Source organism: Copadichromis virginalis, linkage group LG17, assembly GCF_057382275.1.
Source record: "Copadichromis virginalis isolate Kocher_CV1m ecotype Utaka linkage group LG17, C_Virginalis_male_GT1.1, whole genome shotgun sequence".
NCBI lineage: Eukaryota > Metazoa > Chordata > Actinopteri > Cichliformes > Cichlidae > Copadichromis > Copadichromis virginalis.
The window spans coordinates 14,815,756-14,840,500 of NC_140634.1; the positions used below are offsets into that span (position 1 = coordinate 14,815,756).

At 46.2% G+C, this 24,745-nt stretch overlaps 1 long non-coding RNA gene and 1 pseudogene across 1 annotated transcript in view; both read left to right on the forward strand.

Annotated features, from left to right (window-relative positions):
• LOC146689115 (uncharacterized) overlaps positions 1-24,745 on the forward strand; it is a 370,205-nt gene that overhangs the window by 322,367 nt on the left and 23,093 nt on the right. The gene's annotated exons all lie outside the window — the stretch shown is intronic.
• LOC146689128 (histone H1 pseudogene) lies at positions 9,839-11,904 on the forward strand (annotated as a pseudogene).

The window sequence follows — 24,745 nt, forward strand, 5'->3', positions numbered from 1 at the left end:
TTTGCTTTCATTACCTGTCCACAAGTTCGCGTCACACTAGAGCAGGGTGATATGACCAAAAATATTTATCACGATATACATTTGAAAATTTGCGATAACGATATATCTGACGATATAATTGACACTAGACAAAATACTTTACAACTCCACAATTTTATTAGTGCAAAAAAACCCATCAATGTATTTTCACTTAAACAAGCAGCTGTTTTTTACATTAAAGTTATATAAAAATGTAACAGTGCAAATGCAAATTCCTTGCTGACAGTTTAATCAAAAGGCATTTCCAGTGGAAATTAGCCAACATATCCTCAGCATAACCGTGTATAATATCCACAAAACTTAAAAAGAGCTTATATACACGCAATACGGTAACATTATGTTGAAGCACAGTACGTATCACTCTGCGAGGCTCCTGCCTACGATAGCCATAATGCTCTGACAATCCATCAAGTGGTGCAGGTTTGTAGCTTAGCAAAGTCGTACTAAAACATCAGTCAGTAAACACAACCAGAATTCAAACATAAGGCACACGGGATTATAAGATATATATTTCTAGATTTATATTTCAGAAAAATCAAAGGATTGATTTTAAGTGCGCCATATTTTCCAAAAAACACGGTAATAACCACGGTCCGCTAGCATGCTCTACCAAAAATAGTGCTTTGTTGTGTATCCGGAGGACGAAAGCTAAACCAGTTCCACACCACTGAAGTTCCAGCATTTTTACAAACCAATTCTGGTTCATCCGTTCCATTCAACGGTCCGCTTTGGCCCTTGTCATTCTCCATCGCCGCCGTGCCTTTTTCGCCATGTGCGTATGAAAACAAAGGCACTGCGCATACGCGTTTTACCCATATTCTATCGCAATATTTCATTTTCTTGTCGTTGCCCAACATTATACCGGTATTAACGTGAATGGTATGATATGGCCCAGCCCTACGTCACACCCTAATAAATATTGGTCAGTGGCGGTGGACTCCACTACACATCTCTCTGCCGGAGTAGCGCAATGTTTCCCACCTACCTACAAGGGTGCAAATAACTTTAAATCTCTGCCAAAGAGCCAGACCTCAAGTCAATAACAAAAGTTTGATTAGCCTGTAGAAATAGGAAAGAGAGAAACAGAAAAACATGAGTCTGTGTGGCGGTGTGTGTGTGACAACTTTGCACGCCCATAAAAGGACACTGGCTGATGTGCTTAGTGTGGGACCAGAGAGAGAGAGACTTAGTGTTAATACAGGTGCACTGAAAACGTGAGTACAGCGGCAAAAGCATAGATTAACAGAATTGGGAGTTAAACAGGCCAGGCTTTGGCTTAAATTTTGACAGCTTCACCTCTCATTGTCTCCTTATCCTGAGAATAATAATAATAATAATAATAATAATAATAATAATAATAATAATAATAATAATAATAATAATGGATTGCATTTATATAGCGCTTTTCGGGGGCCTCAAAGCACTTTACAATTCCACTATTGTAAAGTGAAGAAAGAGAAGAAACTTAAAGGACAGTCAATCTCCTGATGAAGACAGGAGACAGACAGAACACTGTGTACTTGAATAATTACCAGCAGGCAAAAAGACAGTGCAATTTAACTCCCCAATCAACAGGACCAATTCTGTTTACATTATACATGCTTCCCTTAGGCAGTATCATTAGAAGACATAGCATACATTTTCACTGCTATGCAGATGACACCCAGCTCTATCTGTCCATGAAGCCAGATAACACACACCAATTAGTTAAACTGCAGGAATGTCTTAAAGACATAAAGACCTGGATGGCTGCTAACTTTCTGCTTCTTAATTCAGATAAAACTGAGGTTATTGTACTCGGCCCTGAAAAGCCTAGAAATATGGTATCTAACCAGATTCTTACTCTGGATGGCATTACCTTGGCCTCCAGTAACGCTGTGAGGAACCTTGGAGTCATCTTTGACCAGGACATGTCCTTCAATGCACATATTAAACAAATATGTAAGACTGCTTTCTTCCATTTGCGCAACATCTCTAAAATTAGAAATATCCAGTCTCAGAGTGACGCTGAAAAACTAGTTCATGCATTTATTACTTCCAGGCTGGACTACTGTAATTCATTATTATCAGGATGTCCAAAAAACTCACTGAAAAGCCTTCAGCTAATCCAAAATGCTGCAGCAAGAGTACTGACAGGGACTAGAAAGTGAGAGCATATTTCTCCTGTTTTGGCTTCCCTTCATTGGCTTCCTGTTAAATCCAGAATTGAATTCAAAATCCTGCTCCTCACATACAAGGTCTTAAATAATCAGGCCCCATCTTATCTTAATGACCTTGTAGTACCATATCACCCAATTAGAGCACTTCGCTCTCGCTCTGCAGGCCTACTTGTTGTTCCTAGAGTAATTAAAAGTAGAATGGGAGGGAGAGCCTTCAGTTTTCAGGCCCCTCTTCTATGGAACCAGCTTCCAGTTTGGATTCAGGAGACAGACACTATCTCTACTTTCAAGATTAGGCTTAAAACTTTCCTTTTTGCTAAAGCATATAGTTAGGGCTGGCGATTTTGGTTCTGTTCTCCTCTAATTGGTGTTTACCCTGTTCCCCCCCGTGTGTTCCTGTTTTATTGTGAAGGTCTGCGTCTTATGTGAGTGTTTTCAGTTTGCCTCCCTGGTCTCGTCATGTTAATCACTCCCAGCTGTGTCTCCCACCTGTGTGTAATCTCCCTGTGTTCTCTGAGTGTATTTAAGTTGTATTTTCTGTCTTAGTAATCGCTGGTTCGTCTGTGTTGTTTCCCCTCGGTCTCCCGGCGTCTCCCCGTATGTATTTCTCCGGACCTCCCTGCATCCTCATTCTGGTTTGTCTTATTAGTTTACCCAGTTTAGGTTTCCGGTTTCATGTTTTGTCGCCACCGCTGTTTGTACTTACACCCCTGTAAATAAACACTCACCTGCACCAGAGCTGCTGCCTTTTGGGTCCTTTTCTACATTCCACACGGCTTGCCCCGGCAATCCGTGACAGTACGAACCAGCCACCATGGACCCAGCGGCAGTAAATCCGTCCGAGGAGCTCCGGGACGACATTACGTATAATGTGGAGATCCTCCTCGGGCTGTGGCTGGAGAACCCCCCAGAGGAGCTGCGTCGCGCCGTGGAAAGACGGCTACAACGGCTCTTTTCCGGCCTGCCATGGCTATTGGAATCGCTTCCCCCGACCGCGCAGGCCTTTCTCCACCTCACACCTCACCTTCTCTCCGCCACAACTACCTCGCAGCCCAACTCGCTGGATGTGATCTTGCCCGGCCCGTCGGAGCCATCTGCGGGGAGGAAACGCCGATCGCGCCGCGGGCGCGCCACCCCACAGCCGGACGTTCGGACTTCTAATTCACCGGCTGTGGTGAGTGAGGACTCTTTTTCATTTTTGGACTGTATGACTGTTCATTCTGGGGTGGTGTTCTGTGCAGCAGATGATATTGTGAATAGCATGTCACCTGCCCCGCAGCCATTCTCAGCTCAGCCTCCAGTGTCGCTTTCAGCTCAGCCTCCAGTGTCGCTTTCAGCTCAGTCTCCAGTGTCGCCTTCAGCTCAGTCTCCCGTGTCGCCTTCAGCTCAGTCTCCCGTAGCTCCAGTGTCGCCTGTAGCGCAGGCCCCAGTAGCTCCAGTGCCGCCTGTAGCGCATGCCCCAGTAGCTCCAGTGCCGCCTATAGCGCAGGCCCCAGTAGCTCCAGTGCCGCCTGTAGCGCAGGCCCCAGTAGCTCCGGTGTCCCCGCTACCCGTAGCTCTGGCTCCGGTATCCCCGGTTTCACTCATTCACTCCATGCAGGGAGAAAGTCTAATTTCACCTCAAGGTGCTTTTCATGGTTCAGCCGCCATTGGCACAGTTTGCCACTCCAGGGCTTCCCCAGAGGCTAGGTCTCAGTCCCCGGCTGATTCTGGACCCCTGAAGTCTAAGCAGCTACCTGAGAACTGCGCCATGTCAGCATTGCCTGTGCAGAGCCCGTGCTCAGCGCATTGCCAGTTGCCTTCGTGTTTGCCAGAGGACTCCATGACTGCTGGCTTAGTGATGACTTCTGCTGGAGGGTCCGTAGGACCACTCCGGCCTTTGTTTCTAGTCTCCGCTGGTGGGTCCGAGGGACCGCTCCGGCCTTCGTCTCCAGTCTCCGCTGGAGGGTCCGAGGGGCCCGTTCAGCCTCCTGCCTCCGCTGGAGGGTCCGAGGGGCCCGTTCAGCCTCCTGCCTCCGCTGGAGGGTCCGAGGAGCCCGTCCAGCCGCCTGCTGCAGCTTCATCATCATCCTCGCCTGCTGCAGCTTCATCATCATCATCCTCGCCTGCTGTATCTTCATCATCATCCTCGCCTGCTGCAGCTTCATCATCCTTGGTGGCGCTGTCACTTGGCGTTCGCTCGCTCTGCGCTTCATCATCCTCGTCTGGTCCAGCCTCCGCGTCTTCAGCCTCGTCTGGTCCAGCCTCCGCGCCTTCAGCCTCGTCTGGTCCAGCCTCCGCGCCTTCAGCCTCGTCTGGTCCGGCTTCATCCGAGTCTTCAGCCTCGCCTGGTCCGGCTTCATCCGAGTCTTCATCCTCGCCTGGTCCAGCCTCTGCAGCCTCACCTGGTCCAGCCTCTGCCTGTGCTTCGCCTGGTCCAGCTTCTGCCTGTGCTTCGCCTGGTCCAGCTTCTGCCTGTGATTCGTCTGGTCCAGCTTCTGCCTGTGCTTCGCCTGGCCCAGCCTCTGCAGCCTCACCTGGTCCAGCCTCTGCCTGTGCTTCGCCTGGTCCAGCCTCTGCAGCCTCACCTGGTCCAGCCTCTGCCTGTGCTTCCCCTGGTCCAGCCTCTGCAGCCTCACCTGGTCCAGCCTCTGCAGCCTCGCCTGGTCCGGATCGCCATCGCCTGAGTCGCCGCCATTGCCTTCCGCGCGGTCGGCCCCCTGAACTGCTCCGTCGTCTCCCTCGTCGCCGCCGTTGCCTTCCGCGCGGTCGGCCCCCTGAACTGCTCCGTCGTCTCCCTCGTCGCCGCCGCTGCCTTCCGCACGGCCGGCCCCCGGACCATCTTCGCCTGAGTGGCCGCCGTTGCCTTCCGCACGGCCGGCCCCCGGACCGCCATCGCCTGAGTGGCCGCCGTTGCCTTCCGCACGGCCGGCCCCCGGACCGCCATCGCGTGAGTGGCCGCCGTTGCCTTCCGCACGGCCGGCCTCCCGAACTGTGTCCACGTCGCCGCTGTTGCCGTCCGCATGGTCGGCCCCCCGAACTGTGTCCACGTCACCGCTGTTGCCGTCCGCACGGTCGGCCCCCTGAACTGTTTGGACTCCTGTGCTGTCGGCCCCCTGGCCAGCCCCCTGAACTCTTCTGTTTTGGACTCCTGTGCTGTCGGGCCCTGGCCGGCCCCCTGGACTTTTCTATTTTGGACTCTGTTTTTTCCTTTGTTCTGGCGTGCTTCGTTTCTTTTGGGTTTGGGCTCGTTTTTTGTTTTTGTCTTTTGGCCTTCTGGTGCTCCGGTTTTGTTTTGCTTCGGGCCCTCCTTCCCTAACTTTAAAAAAGAAACTTTTAAAAAAGGACCAAACGGACTCTGAACAAAAGGACTCTTGCACAGAAAAAAATCACAGCATTAATTTATTAATTAATTGTGGGCAGGGGAGAGGTCACTGAGGCAGTTAAACAACTCCTTGGTGGCAGAGTCTCTGGTGTGGATGAAGTCTGCCCCGAGTTCCTGAAGGCTCTGGACGTTGTAGGGCTGTCCTGGTTGACACGCCTCTACAATGTTGCGTGGGGATCAGGGGCAGTACCCCTGGACTGGCAGACCGGGGGGGTGGTCCCCATCTTTTAGAAGGGGGACCGGAGGGTCTGTTCCAACTACAGGTGGATCACACTCCTCAGCCTCCCTGGGAAATGGTAAAATGGTAAATGGCCTGTATTTATATAGCGCTTTACTAGTCCCTAAGGACCCCAAAGCGCTTTACATATCCAGTCATCCACCCATTCACACACACATTCACACACTGGTGATGGCAAGCTACATTGTAGCCACAGCCACCCTGGGGCGCACTGACAGAGGCGAGGCTGCCGGACACTGGCGCCACCGGGCCCTCTGACCACCACCAGTAGGCAACGGGTGAAGTGTCTTGCCCAAGGACACAACGACCGAGACTGTCCGAGCCGGGGCTCGAACCTGCAACCTTCCGATTACAAGGCGAACTCCTAACTCTTGAGCCAAAGTCTATGCCAGGGTGCTGGAATGGAGAGTTCATCCGCTAGTCGAACCTCAGATACAGGAGGATCAATGCAGTTTTCGTCCTGGTCGCGGAACACTGGACCAGCTCTTTATCTTCTCAAGGATATTTAAGACTGCATGGGAGTTTGCCCAACCAGTCTACATGTGTTTTGTGGACTTGGAGAAGGCATTCGACCGTGTCCCTCGGGGTGTCCTGTGGGAGGTGTTGCGGGAGTATGGGGTGTCTGGCCCATTGCTACGGGCCATTCGATCCCTGTACAACCATTGCAAGAGCTTGGGTCGCATTGCCGGCAATAAGTCGGACTTGTTCCCGGTGGGTGATGGGCTCCGCCAGGGCTGCCCTTTGTCACAGATTCTGTTCATAAGTTTTATGGACAGGATTTCTAGGCTATTTCTTGGCTTCATAGAGTGATGGCCTCCAGCTCTCACCGGAACGGTTTGTAGCCGAGTGTAAAGCAGCGGGAATGAGGATCAGCACCTCCAAATCTGAGGCCATGGTTCTCAGCCGGAAAAGGGTGGAGAGCCCACTCCGGGTCAGGGGTGAGTTCCTGCCCCAAGTGGAGGAGTTCAAGTATCTCGGGGTCTTGTTCGCAAGTGATGGGAGAAGGGAGCCGGAGATCGACAGATGATTGGTGCTGCGGCCGCAGTGATGCGGTCTGTCGTGGTGAAGAGGGAGCTGAGTGTTAAAGCGACGCTCTCAATTTACCGGTCGATCTACGTCCCTACCCTCATCTCTGGCCACGAGCTGTGGGTAGTGACCGAAAGAATGAGATCGTGGATACAAGCGGGGGAAATGAGCTTCCTACGAAGGGTGGCTGGGTGAGAAGTTCAGCCATCCGGAAGAGGGGCTCAGAGTAGAGCCGCTGCTCCTCCACATCAAAAGGAGCCAGCTGAGGTGGTTCAGGCATCTGACAAGGATGCCTCCTGGGCGCCTCCTTGGTGAGGTTTTCCGGGCATGTGCCACCGGGAGGAGGCCCCGGGGCAGAACCAGGACACGATGGAGAGATTATATCTCTCGGCTGGCCTGGGAGAGCCTTGGTGTTCCCCCAGATAAGCTGGAGGAGGTGGCTGGGGAGAGGGATGTTAGATTTGTATTGTTGATTGTCATTTATGCTTAGAAATATTTACTTATATATGCTTAGAGTTTTGTAATTAGTTGTAGATTGGTAGAGGTTTTGATCCTTGATAGTCTGCAAACTTTGTGTGTATTAGACAGCACTTTGGGAGCATGAGAGGTCATACCGTGTCTTATTGTTTTATGGTAGGATTAACGTAGTTGCGTCTGTTCTAGTCTAAGTGCTCTTTGTTTAGATGAACTGCAGGACTTCCTCACCGTGTTATCTAGGATGAACCATCTAGGATGAGGGGGAGGCTACCCTCTTCCTGACCAAGGATGTTTGACCCTTTGATCAGCAACACACACACACACACACACACACACACACACACACACACACACACACACACACACACACACACACACACAGGCAAGGTACTCTTTGTTTGTATGTAGACGTCGTATGTTAATGAACCTATGCATATTCATGTAACCTCAATAAAAGGACAGTGTATGGGGGAACGGACGAGAGCTACTGGGGTCAAGCGAAGGAACGGTGCCTGTCCGGTTCTCTCCCGTGCACGAGTAACATGAAGAACTTTGCCTATTTGTGTCTTGCTTAGCAGTGTAATTATATTGTCTTCAACGTTCCAGCGGATGGGTTCAAGCTACAAACCTAACATTAATTGGTCCTTCGATGCCGGATCCCTGGGATCGCATTCACCGAGGGGGGGGAGGCACGCTGAAAGACTGACGTCAGCCAGGAAGTTCCTGTGGATTCGCTGTCTGTCTTTCTCCTCGATGAATGGCGATCGGCGGGATTCAGGCTGATATTACACGCTAAGCAACGCCAAGTAAGTTTAAAGAGGCCGACTCTATAACCGTGTCGTTGTGCAGTCTCCGCCATTTTGTGAGGCGTTGAGAAGTTCGCTGCTTTGTGGAGCGATAACTGGGTTAGTGTCCCGAAAAAGAAGTTTTGGTTAAATCGCCCAAGGGTCCCAAGCGTCCGGTGAGTGTCCGGTTTTGAAATCGCCCTGGGTGTGTGTCCCGAGCGTCCCTTCATTGGGTTTTGTCGCGCGAGTGGGTGAGCGTCCCACAACTGGGTCAGGGTCCCGAGCGGTCCGGTGTGAGTCCGGAGTAGGCCTATTTTGTGTTGTTGTCATTGTCGTCGTCGTTGTTGTTGTTGTTGTTGTTGTTGTGTGTGAGTGTGTGCGGAGTAGAACATGTGGTCTGTGACACCGACTGTTGTTGTTATCATGGGTTTCTAAGCAACCAAGAGTGAGTTGGAGGGAGACAGACGTTTGTGCTGGACTTTGCTCCTGGCAGCTGACACAAAATGTTTATTCTTTAGCTTGCCCTGATCGACAACAGCCTGTGTGCCAGACCATAGACGTAATTGAGGTGGATAGTTGTTAAAAGTAATCTACATTAAGCTTGTGGTTGCTTAAATTCAGTACAATGACATGTGAGGTGAAGTGATATAGGTAAATATTTAAACTAATGAAGTGCATAGAGGCACTTGACCTGTGTGAAAGACTGTCGTCTTGTTATGAGCCATTGTTGAGATATGGAGCACACCTGTGAAAACAACTAATATGCTGAACCCTGTATGAAACATCTAAAAGTACATGATGGAGAAGCTGAATTGAATATGAAAGTGTAAGACTTTGCCGCTGTGGGCAGAGCAACTACTGTGTGATGTTGCGTTGCAGTTTTTTTCTGAGCTGATGAGCAAACTACACATTATCAGATCGAGAGCTGTCTAAGAACTACTCTAAGAGAGGGAAACAGCACTATGTTAACTGTGATAACTGGAGTGTGCAGCGTTTCCATGAGCAGTTTTCCTGAATCTTGACTCTTGTGTGTAGAGTGTTCATAACATCAGCATCATGTTTTTGTTTATTTGTTTTGTTGGATTAAAAATAATTAAATAAACTGGTGATCATGCTTATGGATCACCATGGCACATATCTCCAGCCATATGGTTTATTTATGCAGATGAAAAAGTGAGTGTGAATGTGTCTGACATCACAGTGTTTTTGTGCACTGTGCAAAAGTGATTGCCTCTGATTGTGAGTGAGAGCGGTGATTTTGCAGACCACCAGCTATTGTGAAGAAAAAAAAAGAGTGAAAAAGAGACAAATTACTACATTGTAGACGAAGAGAAATAATCATAGGAAAAAGGTTTTGTGTTGATCAGCCGAAAAACAACTACAATGTCATTTTCTGCTTTTAAGAAAGGATTGTTCACACAAACACAGACAGAGAGAGAGAGAGAGAGAGAGAGATGTGTGTTGATTAAGCAGTGATGATAATAATGAACATGTCTTAGTTTGTCACTTTCAGGTGAAAAGCAGACCTGAATCAATTTTCCACATGCAGCGGTCGGAAGAAAGTTATAGTTTAACATCATTGGAAACATGCAGGCCAAGTTTCTGGCTGACTTATTTACAGTGCCATGTGTTTCTCAACCTCACAAGCGAGCTCACTCCTCCCTGAAGATAAGGAATGTAGCTCCATGATAAAGAGACAGCAGCAAGTCCTGAGCACAAAAAGTCCCAGCAAAGCAGCAGCAACGTGGATAAACAGCAGCAGAAGAAGAAAGCAAACCCATCTTCCTGTCTGATTGGTTGAATTTCACGGAGGGGCGAGCAAGATGGCAGCGTGAAGAGGAGTTTTTGTTTGAGTTCTCAGCACGAGACACTTATTTGACGTCTTTCTGGCCTTCGGGACTTTTTTGGAGATCAGCGCGCTAAACTTGCTGGATCTGAGGCCAGGGTCTGCGGCGGCAGCATGTTGAAATGCTCAAAAAGGACTGAGTGACTCGGGCAAGCCACATGCGGCTAGCGACATGAAAGAAATGGACCCTTCATGATGCGTTCAACGTGCCAGCGCTGTGGTGGGAAAGGCTCCATCATAAACACGCCCTGCGCCGAGGTTCAGGCCAAGAAGAAGAAGACGATGACTTCCAAGCCCAAGAAGGTCGGCCTCAGCGTGGGCGAGCTGATTGTGAAAGCCGTGGCCGCTTCCAAGGAGCGCAACGGCCTGTCCGTGGCCGCTCTCAAGAAGGCTCTGGCTGCCGGAGGCTATGATGTGGACAAGAACAAGGCCCGTGTCAAGACCGCCATCAAGAGCCTGGTGGCGAAGGGCACTCTGGTGCAGACCAAGGGCACCAGGACCTCCGGATCCTTCAAGATGAACAAGGCTACTGAGAGCAAAGCCAAGAAGCCCGCCGCGGCCAAAGCCAAGAAACCGGCAGCAGCTGCTAAGAAGTCGCCCAAGAAGGCAGCAGCAGCACTTCAGCTACTAGACAGGACAAAGCTGAAGGAGAACTGCCGGGACTGTTGAAGAGGGAGAGGACAAAAGAGTGAGAGGACAACAGAGTGAGAAGACTAGGTGAGAACACATAGGAATTATTTAATGTGGGAAATCAAAATTTGGGTTAGCAAACCTGGGGAAAAGAAAACTGACTGCTTAAGTTGGAAAATTGAGACGGAGTCTGAAACATTGCGAAAATAGAAACATATACAAAATCACACACACACAAGCAGAACATGCATTAACCCTACTAACAATTCCAAACACAAAATGACTCATGAAGACTCATAGCACATTAGTTAAGAAATGATTAAATAGTAGCAGAGAAATGTGTAGGAAAGGCAGCTTTAAGAACATGCTCTGCTGGAGATGCAGCTCCACAGACATGCATTAGACCTGCCTAATAACACAAACCCATGCAATGAAAATTAGCTTGTTATCTTTCATCAGTGTTACAATAGTGTCAATTTAGCAGACACTTGTTATCAAATACTGAATTTATCCTAAAGAAAAAAATTGACTCTACAAGTTGCAGGACAACAATTTAACTTTTGTGGGAAAAAAAAAAAAAAAATCCTGGTTTGATAAATCAGTGATCAGACAATAAATTTAGTGTTAAAATGGTAAATTGGGAGAAGCTTCCTGCTTGATTGAGGCAGCATAAGTAATTTACTGTATGAGGGAAATTGTCTTTTGTGATACTATTTTGAACATGCTTTTCTGTCGTCCTGTCAACTTAGTGGGTTAATAGCTGATATGCAAATTAGTTGATCGGTTTTAGATTAATGAAAGGTGACTGAATTCTAGCACGAGTGAATGAGATGTGTTGGAGTTTGTTGTGTGTTGAGTAGAGACTCTAAAACACTGAGTTTCCTGTTTTGATGTGCGAGTGAATCCTGTATTTAGATACACAACTCTGAATACGTCAGAACAGACTGTTTTGTGAAGTGCATGACAGCATGTCACATGTTTTATGATGAAGGGAAAAAGGAAAAATTGAATAAAATAGATCTGTGGCTTAAATGAGTGAAGAGCACAGACCGGGTGATTAAACTCATAGCTAATAAGACATTAGGGTTATGTTGTGTGTTGTGCAGCTGATGGTTGATTTGGAGTGAATCTAGCTGATGATTTTTCTTTTGTTGTGAAGTTGAGCCTGCCGATTAGTATGATGGTATGATAAACCATGCTAATGGTATGATTTACCCTCCTGAGATGAGGAGCTTGTGTCATGACTTAACAAGGCCTTTTTATTTTGATACTTTCACAGTGCACTGAAAGTTTTGTTTGATAATCTCTGTTCTTTAAGCAGATCTGCAAGTCGGGAATTAAAAGCGTTACACGTCGTCAAGAAAATTGTTGCAAGTGAGTTTCTCCACATTTAAAATGGGTTCAGGAGAAAGCCACTTATTTGGGACAATTATTAAATGACAGTCCCAGTCCAAAAGGATTCAGCGATGTAATCCAAACTAAAGTTCTTCTTTTTCTTTTTGAAATGACGTCATTTTGCTGAGAGTGGAAACTAAATGCGACGATAGGTTCCACTATCAGCAAAGAAAGAAAGAATGAATGCATGAATGAGTGAGTGAAAGGAAAACAAACTGACTGACTGGTAAAAGCTGACAAAAGCTGACAAGACTTTACTGACGTAACACGACTGTGTGAAGTTGACCCCCGCCTGGCAGGGGTGCAGATGAGTCTGTGTGTGCTTCCCTTTACGGAAGCAGAAAGATGACAGCAACACTCGAGGTTGCGTGATGATTTAACATTTTAAATGCCATTTTCTGTGTCTGTGAATTTACTATGTGTGTGTCATTCACTAGCTTGTGTGCTCACAGAGATATCTGTGACAAAGTATGCATACGCCTGCGCAAGCGCTAATATTTGCATTTTCTTTTCTTACAGCATGCCAGTTCTTCATGTGAATTGATGATGCGATTTATACCAGGACAACTGGTTGATGTTTTTTCCTACTACAGGATTTCTGGGTTTATGTGTGAGGAAAACTGTGTTTACAGGTTATGAGTGGTGATGCTGTTGCATTGTGTTGATGGGAAAATGTGAAGGTTACTTTGATAATGTGAATAACCTGTGTGAAATTTCCTGTGTTGAGAACTGGTGTTACTTCTTTCCACAGCTAGGGTTGACTTTATGGTGTTTTATGGCACCTCTAGAATCTGTTGACCTGTGTCTGACCTCCGTCTGACCACAGTCAATGTGTATTGCTAATGTTTGTTTCTTTGAGAATGCTGTAGTAGATTCAGCTGAAGCGGACAAGTGACATGAGTAAAACAAATAAGAGATTACGGTATTTATGGAATAGTTTATTATGGGCTCATTTGCTGGCCACTTTTGAACCCATAATAATAATATATGAGTGGAGTGACTTTGCTTAAGAGAAGTCACCGATTACATTAATGTTGCCTGAGTACATGGGATGATCCATGTCTGAGGCGACTTATGAAAATAATTGTAGTTTACTGATTTGAGAAAACCTGCACATGACACTTGTCTTGTTGATGTTGAATGCTTCTTGTCCTTATGATACAATTGTTTACAGGTATGAAGTTTGATTTCACTTCCAGATTTTGCTTTCCAGGCCGTGATGGTGTGTATGCAGGCTCCTGGGAGAGCCAGGTGTTAAGCAAACTTAATATGCAACACACGCTAACATCTTTTATTGCAGGGTTACGGAGCTACTCCAGAGGAGATGCCCTGATGTTGCCTGGGACATGATCTAGCTAATCTTTTTCTTTAAGACAGGGATCCAGGTTTGGTGAGTTGACGCATGGATGTGTCCATGCGTCAAGAGGAGGGGTCCAAGGATTAACATTAAACAATGTTTTTTATTATTGTTGCAGTGATTTGTGTGATTAGCCGTTTTATTTACAAATATTAAACCTATGCAAGTGGTGCACCCATGTTCAGATGAGGCTTTGATGGCCTATAAGTGAAGTTCACTGAACTAAAGAATGTGGTTTGATGATTGTTGACATACTCTCCAAATAGTTTGTCTTCCTAGCAAGGAAATACAGGTGCAGCAGTAATCTCCTGAGAAATCTTCAGAGGCCCAGTGAGAAGCGTGAACCATTCCAGGCATAGCTGACAGCCAGGCAGTGGTTGAGGTCAAAGGTCAAGCTGATTGGGGCCCATCATGAAATCAGACCTTGGAGCCACAGCAAGGACCATGAAACTGCCTGCAAAATAGAGGAGAGGATCGTCCACAAGATGGGAGAGAGGCTTCAGGAGGATCAGAGATCATCTTCAGCACAGCAGACATCACACAGAGAGCTGTGCTACTAAGCTTCCAGGAAATCAAGAGGAGACTTCCCACAGCAAGATTTTAAATAAAATGAAAGATTCAATATTGACGCTGAGGAAGACGACTAAGGTGTACGACGTGCTCTGCCTTAAACCTTCAGCAGCGTTGGAACATAAACACTCAGGGGATGAGGAGCGTGCCAAGCTCCATCGACAGCGTAGAAGGAGTTCGAGGATGACATCATGATTCTGTGAAAAGCACAGGAACCAGAAGCTATGGTGGTGATAACAGCAGTTTCCTATGAACATCACCTAACGCTGTGCCACTGTACTGTGCATACGATGACACTCTGAAGGCTGCTGGGATCATAATAGCAGTAAGACAACCCTGCACCCTTTCCACAGAGGTGTTTTCTGCAGAGTATGGACAATGAAGGACAATGAAGGAGTCATAAATATCCCCCTCACAGGACGAAGGCCTGAAGTGAGGTAATGGGAGGCCATAAAACTAGAGTGCTGAGAGGTCTGCAGCTTTGGAAATAGCTGAGAACCATGTTGACAAACAACAAAACCAACTGGTATGTTTGAATGTTTATTCTACATACATTTGGACTCTGGTCCTATGGACAACGATGGAAACAACTGGAAGAGACATTCATGACGCCCTGCAGAACTCAAACCACTCTGCAGAGAGACATGTGATGTGCACACCTGGAGGAAGCATTACCAAGCTGAGATGTTTTTGAAAATGTTACTTTTTTAGTTTCACTATTAAATTAACAATTTCTTTGTTTGCTCATAGGATGCAGTTTGCCATGAGATGAGATCAATGAGGAATGGGATAACTGCTAATACATTTATTAAACTGTGTACCTTTCAGTAATTTAGGGTGATTTGACATATGCTGAGTATAAAAAGGTTTGCATTGAAACTGTCAGACATGACGTATTCATACCTGGGAACTTTTCAGGCATAAAGGTCAAAAAGGGGGGAAATGTTAGATTTGTATTGTTGATTGTCATTTATGCTTAGAAATATTTACTTATATATGCTTAGAGTTTTGTAATTAGTTGTAGATTGGTAGAGGTTTTGATCCTTGATAGTCTGCAAACTTTGTGTGTATTAGACAGCACTTTGGGAGCATGAGAGGTCATACCGTGTCTTATTGTTTTATGGTAGGATTAACGTAGTTGCGTCTGTTCTAGTCTAAGTGCTCTTTGTTTAGATGAACTGCAGGACTTCCTCACCGTGTTATCTAGGATGAACCATCTAGGATGAGGGGGAGGCTACCCTCTTCCTGACCAAGGATGTTTGACCCTTTGATCAGCAACACACACACACACACACACACACACACACACACACACACACACACACACACACACACACACACACAGGCAAGGTACTCTTTGTTTGTATGTAGACGTCGTATGTTAATGAACCTATGCATATTCATGTAACCTCAATAAAAGGACAGTGTATGGGGGAACGGACGAGAGCTACTGGGGTCAAGCGAAGGAACGGTGCCTGTCCGGTTCTCTCCCGTGCACGAGTAACATGAAGAACTTTGCCTATTTGTGTCTTGCTTAGCAGTGTAATTATATTGTCTTCAACGTTCCAGCGGATGGGTTCAAGCTACAAACCTAACAAGGGAGGTCTGGGCTTCTCTGCTTAGGCTGCTGCCCCCTCAACCTGGCCCCAGATAAAGCGGGAGAAGATGGATGGATGGATGGATATTTCAGTGCTTTTTTTCCCTGAGATGTCATACACTTCAGATTCTAGCCAAACATTTTACCTTTCCAAGGATAGTAGGCGGGCCCAGGTACATATGTTTACTTTTAGAGCAGAGCTACAGATTAAAAATGCCCAAGGAAAAGCGGTCAACAGTCTGGCTGTACTTCACAGCAAAAGATGCAAACTCAGCAGCCTGCAACAAGTGCTTTTAGGTGATACTGTGCAAAGGAGGTAACACCTCGAATCTGATAAAACTCCTGGCGACGCATAGCGGTTTTTTTTTAAAGCCAAGAAATGCACGGTACCTACTACGGATGTGGTGCCTGTTATCGGACCTGGAGTTAGCAACATTTGTTTGTTACAGTCAGCTTTATAGAAGTGACCCCATCATAAAAACCCCATGGTGTGTTGGCAAACTCTGTGTTTGTGTGTGTATGCACGAGCACATGAGTGCCTGTGTGTGCGCATACCCGTATGTCTATGTAAGTGCACGTAAGTGAATGTGTTTGCGTACCTGTGTGTATGTGTGAGTGCACGCCAGTGAGTGTGGATGTGTGAGTGTAACAGTTTAAGCACTGTGTGTGTGTGTGTGTGTGTGTGTGTGTGTGTGTGTGTGTGTGTGTGTGTGTGTGTGTGTGTGTGTGACTGTGACTTCCTGACGGTCATAAAAGTAATCTCACCCAAGCTACACCAAATTCCTCTACACAACATAGAAAACAGAGTTAACATATTACAAACACTGAGACCCCCACTCTGCATCCACTGGGCCATTGCCCTCTTGTTGTCTTACATTTACAGATAAGGATGTGGAGAGTCTCCTGCAAACCTACTTCTAAGTTATAACAATTATGAGTTTTTATTAAAGGTACAAGCATCAGCATCAGCAACCCCCAACTGTAGCTCCCTGTCTCCTTTTATGACAGCAGACCCCCAGTGTCAATAAATGCCTTTCCCTCTAAACAATTACACACACTCGCAAGCCTACAGCTAACCCAAACTGAAACACACACTGTTACAAAAAACATCTTTTAAAAAATGGTAATATTCCGGCAGCTGGGGCGCCAAAATACTACCGTAACATAACAGAAAATGACTTCCTCATAAAAATACGGTTATTTCCAGTAATGACAATACAGTTTGTTACGCTAATTTTACATGGGATCTTGCCTTTTCAATTAATTCTGACCACAAGGCAAACTGCCAACTCTTGAGCCACGATCGCCCTAAATAGTGATGATAATAATACTGTGATGTAACTCAAGCTTATAGGAATCATGTTATATACTTTTCCATAGCATTACATTTGAATTCAACAGTTCAATCTTTCAAATAACGGACAGATATTTGTGAAATCATGATACATTTGTGAATGTATTTTAACAATCTAAATATGCATATGTACAGACAGATACATTTAATAATCATGAAAATTATGTTTTATTACATTACAGTGATTTAACATTAATTTACATTTGAAATCACAGTCTATTTACGTAACTTTAATGATATTCTAGAAGAACAGAACAAAACTGTAAAATGCACAGTAAAATACTTTTATATTAGGATTTTTTCCTATAGTGCAGCCATACCCGCGACCTTGTGGTTGTTAGTTCACATTCATTGGCTGATGCTTAGCGTCATGTTATTATGTCTCCCAACACCCAATGGCATGTCACATTGTTTTCATGGCCACACCCTCACCCCAGGTGCAGAGGCCTACAGGGTGTTAGATTTTGTATTGTTGATTGTCATTTATGCTTAGAAATATTTAACCATATATGCTTAGAGGTGTATAATCAATTGTGTAGTGATAGGACTGTGATCTTTAGCAGGCTGTAAAGGCTTGGTGTGTATTCCACACTAGAATGCACACCCACAGTCTAGGAACATCAGAGAGGTCCTATCTTCTCATTGTTGATATATGGTATAGCAAACACACGTATATCTCTTTAAGTATAAGAGCCTTTTGTTTAGATAGATCTGCTAGACGCCTGGCACCAGCTTTGGGGAGTCTTCACAGGGTCACATCTTGACCTCACACAAATCATTCCACACACACACACACACACAGGCAAAGTACTCTTTGTGTGTATGTAGACGTCATATGTTAATGAACCTATGCATATTCATGTAACCTCAATAAAAGGGCAGTGTTACGGGAGAACGGACGAGAGCAACTGGGGTCAAGCGAAGGAACGGCGTTTGTCCGGTTATCTCCCGTACACGAGAAACATGAAGAACTTTGCCTACTTCGTGTCTTGCTTTGCAGTGTAATTATATTGTCTCCAACGTTCCAGCGGATGGGTTCAAGCTACAAACCTATCATTAATTGGTCCTTCGATGTCGGATCCCTGGAGTCGGCATTCACCGAGGGGAGAAGAGGCACGCTGAAAGACTGACGTCAGCCAGGAAGTTCCTGTGGATTAACTGTCTATCTTTTCTCCTCGATGAATGACGATCGGCGGGATTCGAGGCTGTATTACACGCTAAGCAACGCCGAGTAAGTTGAGAGAGCGACTCTATAACCGCAGAACTGGGTTAGTGTCCCAAAAAAGAGGTTTTGGTAAAATTGCCCAAAGGCCCAAGTGTCCGGTGTGTGTCCGGTTTTGAAATCGCCCTGGGTGTGTGTCCCGAGCGTCCCTTCATTGGGTTTTGAAATCACCCTGGGTGTGTGTCCCGAGCGTCCCTTCATTGGGTTTTGAAATCGCCCTGGGTGTGTGTCCCGAGCGTTCCTTCATTGGGTTTTGAAATCACCCTGGGTGTGTGTCCCGAGCGTCCCTTCATTGGGTTTTGAAATCGCCCTGGGTGTGTGTCCCGAGCGTCCCTTCATTGGGTTTTGTCGCGCAACTGGGTGAGCGTCCCACAACTGGGTTAGTGTCCCGAGCGGTCCGGTGTGAGTCCAGAGTAGGCCTATTTTGTGTTGTTGTCGTTGTCGTTGTTGTCGTCGTCGTTGTTGTTGTGTGAGTGTGTGCGGAGCAGAACACGTGGTCTGTGACACCGACTGTTGTTGTTATCATGGGTTCCTAACCAACCATGAGTGTGTCAGAGGGTGACAGACGTTTGTGCTGGACTTTGCTCCTGGCAGCACAAAGTATTTAAATAAAAATGAGAGAGAGTGACGGCTCCTTAGCTGAGCGGGTTCACGCGAGCGCGGTCGCGCGGGTTTCACGCGGACCTGAGCCGTGCGGTTAATCGCAGGCTTATAAATGGAAGAGATTCAAAGTTTTCAGAAAACACACCAGCCTTGAAGAGCGTGTGGAGAAGGCCTGCCACATCAGCAGCACTTGAGATGTGCTGTGGTGAATGGCTTTCCCCCACCCCCTTGCTGACACAAAATGTTTATTCTTTAGCTTGCCCTGATCGACAATAGCCTGTGTGCCAGACCATAGATTTAATTGAGGTGGATAATTGTTAAAAGTTGCTCAAATTTATTACAATGACATATGAGGTGAAGTGATATAGATAAATATTTTAACTAATGATGTGCATAGAGGCACTTGACCTGTGTGAAAGACTGTCGTCTTATTATGAGCCATTGTTGAGATATAGAGCACACCTGTGAAAACAACTAATATGTTGAACCCTGTATGAAACATCTAAAAGTACATGATGGAGAAGCTGAATTGAATATGAAAGTGTAAGACTTTGCCACTGTGGGCAGAGCATGCAACTACTGTGTGATGTTGCGTTGCAGTCTCTTCTGAGCTGATGAGCAAGCTACACATTATCAGATCGAGAGTTGTCTGAGAGCTACTCAAAGAGAGGGAAACAGAGCTATGATAACTGTGATAACTGGAGTGTGCAGCGTTTCCGTGAGCAGTTTTCCTGCATCTTGACTCATGTGTGTAGAGTGTTCATAACATCAGCATCATGTTTTTGTTATTTGTTTTGTTGGGTCGAAAATAGGCAATAAAATGGCAATAAAAGAGACAGTGGGACAAAGAGAGACACAGGACAAAGCTGAAGGAGAATTGCCGGCTATTGGACTGTTGAAGTGGGAGAGGACAACAGAGTGAGAGGACAACAGACAACAGAGAGGAGTGGTGAGAACACAGAGGAATGCTGTTATTTAAATGTGGGAAATCAAAATTTGGGTTAGCAAACCTGGGGAAAAGAAAACTGACTGCTTAAGTTGGAAAATTGAGAAGGAGTCTGAAACACTGCGAAAATAGAAACATATACAAATCACACAAACAAGCAGAACATGCATTAACCCTACTAATAAATTCAAGATGGCGCTGGAGTGACGGCAGCCTTTCCAAGTAGCTCTGCAACACCGCACCTTTTTGTTAACTTTAACTTTTTAGACTAGGCTTTTCAAACTTTTTTTTTTCACCTTCCTCTACTTATACCTCTTAGATATAGTGATACAAGATGGATAATGCACTTTTTAAAACTTCTGGAACCAGTTCCTTCATCTATTCGAGAGCGGAGCTGCTGGCACTAAAAACAAAGGGACAGACCGGCATGCGACACAACATCCCGGCCGAGCTAAAGAGGAGCTACAGAGGCTGCAAAGCTGGAGCGAGGAGAGCGGATCACCGGAGGCAATTCAAACCATCAATCCCGACAGTGATCATGGGCAACGTGAACTCGTTACAGAATAAGATTGATGAACTGTGCGCTCTGAACAACCACAGACTATACCGTGAGTGCAGCTTGTTTATCTTCACGGAGACGTGGCTAACCGAGCTAACGCCGCAGGCTAACGTAGACCTATGCGGTTTCACATCCGTGAGAGCCGATAGGGACACGCAGGCCAGCGGAAAAAGCAGAGGTGGGGGACTCATTGTCTACGTTAACAACAGATACTGTAACCCTGGACACGTCTCCGTTAAAGTTTCGGTATGCCGTCCGGACCTGGAGCTGCTAGCTGTTAGCTTGCGGCCATATTATCTACCTCGGGAGTTCAGTCATGTGATCTGTGTGTGTGTTTACATCCCTCCGAGGGCCGACGCAACAGCTGCCTGTGAGAAAATACACACAGTCACAGCAAGACTTCAGACACAAAACCCCGAGGCTTTCATTATTATATCTGGAGACTTTAACCATGCCACACTGGACTCTACTCTGGCTGCTTTTCACCAGTTTGTGAATTGTCCCACAAGGAGCAACAGGACAATTGACCTACTGTATGCTAATGTGAGAGATGCATACAGAGCCACCCCCCTCCCCCCACTAGGGAAGTCAGACCACAACCTGGTTTACCTACAGCCACAATACACACCCCTCGTCCAAAGGCAGCCTGTCACAACGCGCTCCATCCGGAGATGGACCCCAGAAAAGGAGGATGCTCTGAGAGACTGTTATGACACCACAGACTGGGATGTGCTCCTGAGCCCACATGGTGAGGACATAGAGGGGGCGACACACTGTCTTACAGACTACCTCAACTTTTGTGTGGACACGGTCGCCCCTGCTAAGACGGTACGGTGTTATCCTAATAACAAACCGTGGGTAACACAGGAAGTCAAAGCTGTCCTCAACATGAAGAAGAAGGCTTTCAGGAGCAAAGTGAAGGAGGAGATGAAGGCAGCACAGCGGGAGGTGAAACGCTGCCTGAGGGAAGCAAAGGACACCTACAGGAGGAAGGTGGAGCAGAAGTTGGAGAGGAACAATATGAGGGAGGTCTGGAATGGTGTGAAAACCATCACAGGCCACAACACCAAGAAAAGCACAGTGGGGGGGACTGTGGAGAAGGCAAACGAACTTAACAACTTCTTCAACAGGTTTGACCAGCCCACAACCCCCCCACCCTCACCTTCACTACAGAGTCCAATCCCCACTCTCCTACCTCCCTCGCTTCCCCCCCTTCCTGACACCATGACACCCCCCTCCTCCAATCCCTCTCTCAGCAGCAAGACATCTCCCCCCCTCCCCTCTGCCCAAACATCTCCCAGTGTCACAGTGGATCAGGTCAGGAGACAACTGAGGAAGCTTCGCCCCAGAAAGGCAGCAGGCCCAGACAAGGTGTGTCCTAGGATGCTAAAGGCGTGTGCTGCTGAACTTGGGGAGCCGCTACAACGAGTCTTCAACCTCAGTCTGCGACTGGGGAGAGTGCCCGCCCTATGGAAGACATCCTGCATCGTCCCGGTCCCCAAAAAGAACCGGCCCAATGAGCTGAATGACTTCCGACCGGTGGCACTGACGTCACATCTTATGAAGACTCTAGAGCAGCTCTTCCTCAACCTCCTCCGACCACAGGTACAACATGCCCAGGACCCACTACAGTTTGCATACAAGGCGGGTGTCGGAGTGGAGGATGCCATCCTGTACCTCCTACACAGAGCCCACTCACACCTGGATGGGGGAAAAGGCACGGTCAGGATCCTGTTTCTTGACTTTTCCAGTGCCTTTAATACCATCCGGCCCTGTATGCTTCAAGAAAAACTGAACAGGATGGAGGTGGACCCCTGCCTGGTGGCTTGGATCTCCGACTACCTCACCGACAGACCACAGTACGTCAGGCTGAAGGACATCACGTCTGACACAGTGGTCAGCAGCACAGGAGCACCACAGGGAACTGTGCTGTCCCCTCTTCTCTTCACCCTGTACACCTCTGACTTCTGCTACAACTCTGAATTATGCCACATTCAGAAGTTTGCAGACGACACAGCCATCATGGGGTGTATCTGGGATGATCAGGAAGAGGAGTACAGAAGTCTGGTGAGGAACTTTGTCGCATGGAGTCACACAAACCACCTGCAACTCAACACCTCAAAGACTAAGGAACTGGTTGTGGACTTCGGGAGGTCTAGAGCAGGTCCACTGCCGGTTCAGATAGAGGGGGAGGAGGTGGAGGTGGTCAACAAGTACAAGTACCTCGGGCTGTGGGTGGACAATAAACTGGACTGGTCATGCAACACAGAGCACCTGTATAAAAAAGCCCAAAGCCGACTGTACTTCCTCAGGAGGCTGAGGTCTTTTAACATCTGCAGGAAGCTCCTGAGGATGTTTTACCAGTCAGTGGTTGCTGGAGTACTTTTCTATGCTGTGGTGTGCTGGGGGAGCAGCACAGCAAAGAAGGACTCATCCAGGCTGGAGAAACTGATCAGGAGGGCTAGCTCTGTGGTCGGCATGAAGCTGGACACTCTGGTGACAGTGGCAGAGAAAAGGACATTAAAGAAACTGATGGACATTATGGACAATGCCAGGCATCCTCTGTACACAGCCATTAACAACCAGAAGAGTCTGTTCAGTGACAGGTTGCTTCTCCCAAAGACAAGAACTAACAGACTTAAAAACTCCTTTGTCCCACACGCCATCAGACTGTTTAACTCCTCTCTGGAGGGGAGAGGGAGGGGAAACAGGAGGACAAAGGAGGGGGGAACAACTAAGCTGTAGTGCCTCTTCACCTCACTGTGCAATACCTTTTGTGCAATACTTTTGTAAATAGTCAACGGTGCAATAGACTCAATACTTGAAATGTGCAATTCACTTGTATTTTTATTTTTATTCCTATTTATTATATTTATCCCCTTCGTATATTTTATTTATATTGTCTCTGTATTTATATATATGTGTGTGTGTATAACTCTGTAACTTCTGTCGGTGCTGTGCTTTTTTGGAAATCGAATTTCCCAGAGGAACCCACCCGAGGGATTAATAAAGTTCTAATCTATCTAATCTCTAATCTAATACAAACAAAAGAGAGCTCATGAAGATTAGACAACATCTTAAGCATGTGAGTCTGTTTATCATCTTGTCCAGGTCACTTAGTGTGATGCCAATACCAGTGGACTCATAGCACATTGGTTAAGAAATGATCAAATAATAGTAGAGAAGTGTGTAGGAAAGGCAGCTTTAAGAACATGCCCTGCTGGAGATGCAGCTCCACAGACATGCATTAAACCTGCCTAATAACACAAACACATGTAATGAAAATCAGCTTGTTATCTTTCATCAGTGTTAAAATAGTGTCAATTTAGCAGACACTTGTTATCAAATACTGAATTTATCCAATTCAAAAAATTGACTCTCTAGGTTGCAGGGCAACAGTTTAACTTTTGTGGGGAAAAAAAAAAAGATCCTGGTTTGACCAACCAGTGATCAGACAATAACTTTAGTTGTTGATATAGTAAATTGGGAGATGCTTCCTGCTTGATTGATGCAGCACAAGTAATTTACTGTATGAGGGAAATTCTATTTTTGTGAGAACATTTTGAACATGCATTTCTGTTGTCCTGTCATCTTAGTGTGTTAATAGCTGATATGCAAATTAGTTGATCGTTCTTAGATTAATGAAAGGTGACTGAATTCTAGCACGAGTGAATGGAATGTGTTGGAGTTTGTTGTGTGTTGAGTGGAGACTCTAAAACACCGAGTTTCCTGTTTTGATGTGCGAGTGAATCCTGTACCTAGATACACAACTCTGAATACATAAGAATAAACATCTTTTGTGAAGTACATGACAGCATGTCACATGTTTTATGATGAAGGAAAAAAGGAAAACTGAATAAAATGGGTGTGTGGCCTAAATGAGTGAAGAGCACAGACCTGGTGATTAAACTCATAGCTAATAGGACATTAGGCTTATGTTGTGTGTTGTGCAGCTGATGGTTGGTTTGGAGTTAATCTAGCTGATGATTTTTCTTTTGTTGTGAAGTTGAGCCTGCCAATTAGTATGATGGTATGATAAACCATGCTAATGGTATGATTTACCCTCCTGAGATGAGGAGCTTGTGTCATGACTTAACAAGGCCTTTTTATTTTGATACTTTCACAGTGCACTGAAAGTTTTGTTTGATAATCTCTGTCGTTTGAGCAGATCTGCACGATTAGAACAGAAAGCGCTGTACGACACGTCGTCAAGGAAATTGTTACAAGTGAGTTTCTCCACATTAAAATGGGCTCTGGAGAAAGTCACTTACCTGGGACAATTAGAAAGTAAGTTCCTGTCCGAAAAGGATTCAGCGATGTAATCCGAACAAAAGTTCTTCTTTTTCTTTTTGAAATGATGTCATTTTGCTGGAAGTGGAAACTAAATGCGACGACAGGTTCCACTATCAGCAAGGAATGAATGAATGAGTGAAAGGAAAAAAAAAAAACAAAAAACTGACTGACTGGTAAAAGCTAACAAAAGCTGACAAGACTTTACTGATGTAACACGACTGTGTGAAGTTAACCCCCACTTGACAAAGGTGCAGATGAATCTATGTGTGTTTCCTTTTACAGGAG